Source organism: Cryptomeria japonica, chromosome 4 (assembly GCF_030272615.1).
Source record: "Cryptomeria japonica chromosome 4, Sugi_1.0, whole genome shotgun sequence".
Lineage (NCBI taxonomy): Eukaryota > Viridiplantae > Streptophyta > Pinopsida > Cupressales > Cupressaceae > Cryptomeria > Cryptomeria japonica.
Window position 1 is genome coordinate 296,568,928 of NC_081408.1, and position 8,424 is coordinate 296,577,351.

An 8,424-nucleotide genomic window follows, 5' to 3' on the forward strand; every position below is an offset into this window, starting at 1 on the left:
CTATGCCTTCATGCATGTGTAGGCACCTCATTATATCACATACTTTATGTAGAAGTATCATCTAACTATGGGTAGGCTTCCCATGGTGGTTTTTCCCTTTACTGGGTTTTCCACATATAAATCATGGTGCTATGTGGTATGGTTGCATTGTGTTGATTATTTGTTTCATTGTTAAGTTGTATTGTCTACTAGTATCTATTTTTTCTATTCTGGTATTTAATATTTATGTGCTTTGGTTTAAGGTTGTAAAGTGGATTAATTGATATAATTTGTTGACAACTGATTCACCTCCCCCCTATCAGTTGTCCATCAATTATCCCAATAGGATAAAACCCACATCATTCTTGAGAAGTCATATACAAACAACATGAAATACCGCCCCCCATAGAAACTCTTGGTTCTCATAGGTCCACACAAGTCTGTATGAACTAAGTGCATCACATTTTCAGATGAATAAGATTTGCTGCTCAAACTAGACCTGGTCAACTTTCCTAGTTGGCATTCTTTACACATAGCATTTTCAGGTTTCTTAATGTTAGGCATACCTTTGATAGACTTCATTTTATTGACTTTTGCTATGCTATCAAAGTTAACATGACACAGTCTTTTGTGCCCCAACCAATTGTCTTCTACCTTTTCCATTAGACAACTACCTATGGTGGTATCTAGGTGAAACAAATTACCTCTATATTGTTTACCAGTAGTAATCAAACTTCCAAATTTGTCATTTATTTTGCATATTCCTTCATTGAATTCTAACCGATAACCCTTATTGTTAAGTTGTGTGACACTTAAACTATATTTTATCCCTTCTACCTAATAAGCATCTTCACAATTTATTTTGTCATTTAAGGCTATATCCTTTACCTTTCATTACACAAGGAGCATCATTGTTGAATCTCGTTGTTCCTCCATTACAATCCTCCATGCTAAGGAATTTGTTTCTGTCACCGGTCATGTGGTGAGTGGAACTACTATCAATTACCTAGTCTCCACACCGGTTTGAGCTAGAGATTAGTGCTATATCACTTTCCTTCTAATTCTTCATCAGTAACTCCTTCTGCAAGATAACATTCCTTCTTTCTCTTGTCTTTGTAGCTTCCAAAACTATCCTTCCTATCATTGTCAGGACATCTGGATGCAATAAGACCTATTTTATTGCAAGAAAAACACTTCAAGGGAAGTTTACCTTTATACTTTCATTTTCCTCTTGGCATCCTTCTTTCTAATAGAGCTTCAATCTCATCTTGTTCCTATTATTCAGATAATAGGTTGTCACATTCATGAGTGACTAGTTCTTGTAGAAGAACTATTTTTGGTTTCTTTTCTTCTCCTTGTTGGTGCATGTATCATGGAAGCTTTGAAGGCAACATCAATCTTTGGTACACTATTATCATAGTTACTCAGTTCAAAGGCAGTCAACTTTCTGATTAGTGAGTCAAGTGAAACACTCATTGTTTCCAAGGATCTGAGTTCTTGAATTGCAGAAACCCTTATGAAATATTGTGGTAGCAAGGTTCTCAGGATTTTTCTAACCACATCTTCAATCTTTCCTCTAGCACTTTTGATGGAATTTACTACATCCTTTATACTTTTCTATACTACTCTATATTTTCTCTTTCTTGCATCCTCATCTCGTCAAATTTTCCTCTTAAGGTGTCCACCTTATCCTTTTGAACATGAGAATCTCCTCCATAAACAGTCTTCAATTTATTCCATATCTAATAGGCTGTTTTTAGATCTTGAACCTTTGCATACTCATTATCAGACAAAGTCCTAGTAATAAGATCCATAGTTGCAGTGTTATCTTGAATTTCTTTGATCTGATCTACAGTGAGAACCCCTGTAGGTTAATTATATTGTATTATTACATGATTTTAGTATTGATCTCCTAGAGTTCTTAGGTAGAGATTAATTCTACCACACCATAAGGTGAAATTCTCCTTAGATAACCTAGGACCCTCCCTTCACATCATCTTGGATCTTCCCTTAAACTGTTAAGCTCTTCGAAATCCAAGGACCAAGGCTCTAATCCCAATTGTTAGTCCCAATCGATGCTAGGAGGGGAGGGTTGAATCAACACTTTACCAATTTTGCAAGTCCCTTTACCTTGTTAGAGGCCACCTAATTAAAGGACATAAGATCATCAATTAAGATATCACCTGGTTAAGGGATTTTACAAAGGGGCCTGTTAAAGTCCACCTGGTTAGGGGATTAGAGTTGCAATGGTTAGAAAGAAACAAAAAATTGATCTGTTGGAGTAGCTACTGATAGCTTGATTAGATCACAATGAAAATCATACTCTATCTACATCGGTTGTGTCTGCTCTGTACAACACTGATTTCTACTTATACCCTCAGCTCTACACTCTGTCGGTCCTCTTCTCATACCCTCGGCTCTGCACTCTGCCAGTCTACTTCACACACACTATGCTCTACTAAATCATTTAGCACTTCCTCTCTCTTCACTCTACACTTTGGATTGCCTCTCACAAGATCTCCACTTTACAAATTTTTTGATCAATAATTTTTGAATGAACTCAAAAATACTTTATACATTGTCTATTGTCACCTTCAGGTGTTTCCTCAATCGATGCAATCATAGGTTTTGATGGATTACAAATTCAAACTCTCTTGTTCTTTCTTTGTGCACCCTATAACAATTCCTCCAACTACTCAATCAAATCTACCACTGCATCCCCCAAAAATAGTGACTTTTGGTTGAGTCCATTCTTTTAAATGTGAACCAGAAAATCGACAAGTAATCATTGTCTAAATGCATGATGACTAAAATTGAATTCACCAACCTTTAGTTTAGCATAGGCACAAACTCACCAACTCACCTTTTACCATCACAAGTATATAACCAATCATTTCTCTGAGATTTATGTTGTTGGTATTTTGGTATGGTTTTGTCATTGATGTCAACACCTATCAACACTTATCAACTCTAGGACTTTGAAGGTTTGGCAATGTTCACCGGCAAGCAAGTGACTTATGCACAGTCATCGGTATCTGGAACACTGGCAAGATATAATGTTCATCGACACTTGGAATGATATGGAAAACACCTGGTTATGTCAAAGACATCATTTGGACACTTTGTCTTGGATATTTGTTCATTGGTATGTTCATGTTTGCATATTTGTTGTTACCGACAAATAGGTCTAGGTTATGCACCGGTAGGCTTATCTTTTCCAGATCAGCACGACATGCTTTGGAAATGATTTATTGTTGTTGTAAATGCATTAAGCCAACATGTTGAATCAGATATTGCATTAATTATTGATTTACTAGTAAATTGATTTTATTGTAATATCTCTTAGAGCCGACCTACTAAAATTGGTCTTAGGTTATGGTATATATGTAAGATCTTATTTGTAAGATCGATAGGTGATAAGGAAAAATAAATATAAGAAGGTATATGCAAGAATAAGCAGAGCTATACATGCAAACATAATTTAAGGTGAAGCAAGGTTTTTGTGAAGGCATATCAGAACTAAACCGGTACTGAATCCAGCATATGAAGATGCTATTTTGATTAGTACATCTTTATTGGATTTAACCATCCAGTTGTAGTCAGTGTGAATCCTATTTGTGTTTGAGCTACGAGCTCTAGGTGCTTGGCCTTTCTGCATGTGCAAACACCATTTGTATACACATACTATCTGCAATAGTATCATCTGATTGTGGGTAAGGTTTCCCACCATGGTTTTTCCACTTACAGGGTTTCCATGTACAAATATTGGTGTTATGTGTAGTGAATGTTATTGTCTTTCTGTTTCATGCATTAATCTTTACCGGTACTAATATTAACTGATAAACTGTCTACCGACATAAAGTTTGGTTTACCAATATTAAGCATTAAGGTTGGTTAAGTTGTTTTTGGTTTAAATTTATTTGACAACTAAATCACCCCCCCCGCTCTTAGTTGTCTCCAGTACCTAACAATTGGTATTAGAGTGTAGTCCTCCTTTTGCAGAAGTTTAACAACTTGAGGAGATCAAATGTCTTCTAACTATTTCAGGAAGGATAGTCCTAAACTTGATGGAACCAACTATGGAATATGGAAGATCAAAATGTAGACACATCTGAATTGCTTTGGAAAGGACATCTGGGATGTTACAAAGAATGGCTATATTACTTGTACTCAAAGTCAACCTAATCCACCAAACTTGGATAAAGATGAGGAAAATGATTGCAAAGAAAGAGAAGCACTTTTGAGCGCATTATCAGATCAGTAAATCATGGGATTATCAGATAGGTCTACTGCTAAAGCTATTTGGGATCATTTGGAAACATTGAATGAATGAGATTCCACGATCAAAATTGCAAAACTTGAAAGCTTCCGGGTCAGGTATGAAAATTTAAAAATGGAAGAACATGAAAGGATTTCTGCTTTTATGGAAAGAGTGAATGAAATTTTTTTGGGTATTAAATGTTGTGGAGGAACCTTAAGTGAAGATTAAATTTTTTTAAAATTTTTAAGAGGATTGCCATCGGCATATAAAATGAAAGTTACTACTATAAATGAGTTGAGAACAATGCCTAATACATTAGTAACTAGGGATACATTGATTGGAAAACTTTCAGCTTTTGAAATTGGGGAATTTGGTCTTGTTTCTACTATAAAGACAACATTAGCTTTTAAGGCATCAACATCATCTACACCATCTTTTGACAAATCTAATTGGAAAGCCTTTTATGCAAGAGAACTTGAAGAACTTGAAGCACTATTTGCAAGGAAAATACCTAAAGGTCTAGTTGGAAGTAAGTATGAAGGTAAAGCACCCTTTAAATGTTTTAATTGTAATAAGACTAGTCATATGGCTTTGAGATTCCCTGATAGACATGCTAGACTAAGAGAAGAAGCTAGAAGAACATACAAGCCTAACCCTGAATATCAAAGATACAAATTTAAGAAGAATAAAGATAAATCTTGTTATCTTGCTGATGAAGGAGTCACTGATGATTCTGATGCAAATCCAATAGACAATGGTTGGGTTTTTGTTGCAATAACAGAAGATCAACTAGCACCTACTATTCAACCGGTAGAGAAAGCCCTAGTAGATAAAGTTGAAGTTAAGGATGAATGGATCATTGATTCACGATGTTCACATCCTATGACTGGTGATAAAGGTAAATTATTGAACTTTCAGGAATATAATGGAGGTTTGGTAAGATTTGGAGATGATAAAGCTTGTTTGATCAAAGGAAAAGGCACTATATCTCTTGATGGTAAGCATAATACTGACAATGTTTACTATGAAGAAGGTTTAAAGCATAATCTTTTGAGTGTTGGTCAATTAGTGGAGAAAGGATTTTAGTTACAATTCAAGAATGGAAAATGTAAAATTATGAACATAACTGGTTTGGAAATTGCAACCGGTAATCAAACTAGGGAAAACATATTTCATTTAAATAACAGTGAAAAGACATGCTTGATTGCACATATTGATGAAAGTTAGCTATGGCATAAGAGACTCTGTCATGTAAATTTTGATTGCATAATAAAAATCAGTACTACTAAGGCAGTTGGAGATTTACCTAAGATTGTTAAGCCTCACAATCCGGTATGTAAGGAATGTCAATTCGGAAAACAAGTTAGAGCATCTTTTAAAAGTATTCCAGAAAAATCCAATAATGCTCTTGACTTAATTCATACTGATTTATGTGGTCCAGCTAGAACTAAAAGTTTACAAGGTGATAGATATTTCATGCTAGTCATAGATGACTATTCTAGAATGTGTTGGGTTACTTTTCTCAGAGAAAAATCAAAAGCACTTGGGAAGTTCAAACTATTCAAAGCAATGGTAGAGAATGAAACCGGTAAGAAAATCAAATGTCTGAGTTTAGATCAAGGAGGTGAATTTACATCTAAGGAATTTAATGCATTATGTGAAGTGAGTGGAATCAGAAGACAATTATCATCACCCTAGACACCACAACATAATGGAGTTGTAGAAAGAAAAAATAGAACTATCTTGGATGCAGCTAGAAGTATGTTATCTGAAGCTGATCTACCACATGTATATTGCAGAGAGGCAGTAAGCACAATGGTATATACATTCAACAAATTTCACATCAAAGGTGAAACCGATAAGACCCCTCATGATCTATGGTTTGGTATTATTCCTACTCTTAAATATTTCACAATATTTGGAAGTAAATGCTATTGTGTGAGCTTGAATTTCATCCTTAGAATGTTACCTATAATAAGTTAGTTTCACAAAATACAAATGGAAATTCATACAAGAAATCCAAATTCAACCAATAAAACTACATGAAATACATATTAAAATAAAACATTATTTTACCTTCATGATTTATGTCTCATTGTGTCCTAACTCCATTGTTCCTAGTTGCAGATAGTGTTCTCTCAAACAATGCACTGATGGCTTCCAAAATGCCATATGAAGAATGGACTAATAACTTGTAGTTAACTAATGTTTATGATATGCAAATACTACATGATTATGTTAAAATGATTATGCTAAAATCCTATTTGCTATTTTCTATTTTCTATTTGCTATTTTCTATTTGCTTCAAAAACTCATAGATGCATATGATGAATCTGAAGACTAACTCTCTCTCAACTGAAGCTCTTGATTTTATAGAATTTGAGAGGATGAGATGATCTTTCTTAGATCAATGGTCATGATCAGATCTGCAGATGTGAATGGTTGTGAGCAAAGGTGAAGGTTGAGAGAAAGGGGGAAGGAGAAGACAACTATCACTCATCTCATCTTGACTGGGTTGCTGACTGAGAGAATCTAGGGATGGTTGGAGGAAATTTAGGCATGAGAGGACAAGTGGACTCAATTCATTCCTAAGATGTAGGGGGTGTTGGAGAGAATATAGGAAATGGTTATGAAATATGTGTACATACACAATATTCATTAATTTTGAAAGTTGGAGATAAATGATGAATTAATATTTAACAAATATTAATTTCCTTAGCCACATGATGGATGAGTTGGCAAAGGGATTAAATAATTTAAGAATTATTTAATTTTTAAGACTATAGGATAGGAGAATAACTATTAAATATTGGATATTTAATTGTTTGAAGGAAGGATGATTAAATATTAGATATTTAATTAATTAGAGGAATAGGATAAATGAATTAATTAATAAAATATTAATTAATAGAAAGACATGAAAATGAATTAAATAAATTAATCTTTTCAAATTAACTATTTAATAGAAGAATAATTATTAAATAAATATAAAATATTTATTTAATTACTCAGCCATTTTTTATGTGTATACATTTTGCCCCTCTTTGAAATTGCTTGATTGATAGATTGGATTGCTTTGATTAGCTTGATTGATAGATTGGATTTCTTTGATTAGCTCGATTGATATATTAGCTTTGACTAGCTTGATTGATAGATTTGATTGCTTTGATTAGCTTGATTGATAGATTAGCTTTGATTAGCTTGATTGATAGAGTAGCTCTAAGAAATCGATTTAGTTTCTGATGTAAGAGCTTAGCAGAGTTTTGAGTGAACTTAGTGTTTGATAGATTACCATGATTGATAGGTTTTAAAATGTTTTAACAGCGTAAATTTCTTCAATTTGATTTGATAGATAGATAGATGATGATTGCTTCAATTTTGATTTGATAGATAGATAGATGATGATTGCTTCAGTTTTGATTTGATAGATAGATAGATGATTTGATAGATTGATTGATTTCTCTTGACAAATAGGAGAAACTTGATGTTCTCTGGTGTCAGGAGAAATTACCAACAGTGCATCATTTAGTTCCAAAGTTGACATAGGCTGAGATTAGACATATAGATGCCTATGGTTTACGTCATTTTTTGTATATGCCTGAGATTACGCATAATAGAGGATTATTGACGGTGTTGGCTGAGAGATGGCACATCAAGCATAACACTTTCCACCTATTGATGGGTGAGATTAGTGTGACTCTTGAGGATGTCTACATGATTTTGCACATCCCAGTGACTGGCGAGCTAGTGCAGTATGATTTTTTAGGATCGGGTTGGGATAGAGGCTTGTAGAGTTATGTTTGCTAATGATAGCATTAGTAGAGGAGAGATCTGATGGGTAGATATGGTGATGTATTACAAGACTCTTCATGTTATTCTTGCTGGTCTGATTGGAGGATTTATATGTCCTAATAGGAGATCATGAGGTTTTCCGGTTGGATGGGGTGAGATTCTCCTAAGTATGATGCAACATCGTACTCGATATGCTTGGGGTGTTTGCATGCTAGCACATTTATATCATGATCTTCACTAGGTAGTGTATGATGAGAGTACGAGTTTATCTACAAGATGCACTTTATTATAGATTTGGTGCTGGGAGCACATTGCTATTACGTGCCCTATCCATCATAGAGTTCATGGAGAGAGGTAGCCATATGTGTATTTTTATGCAGGTATCCTTACTC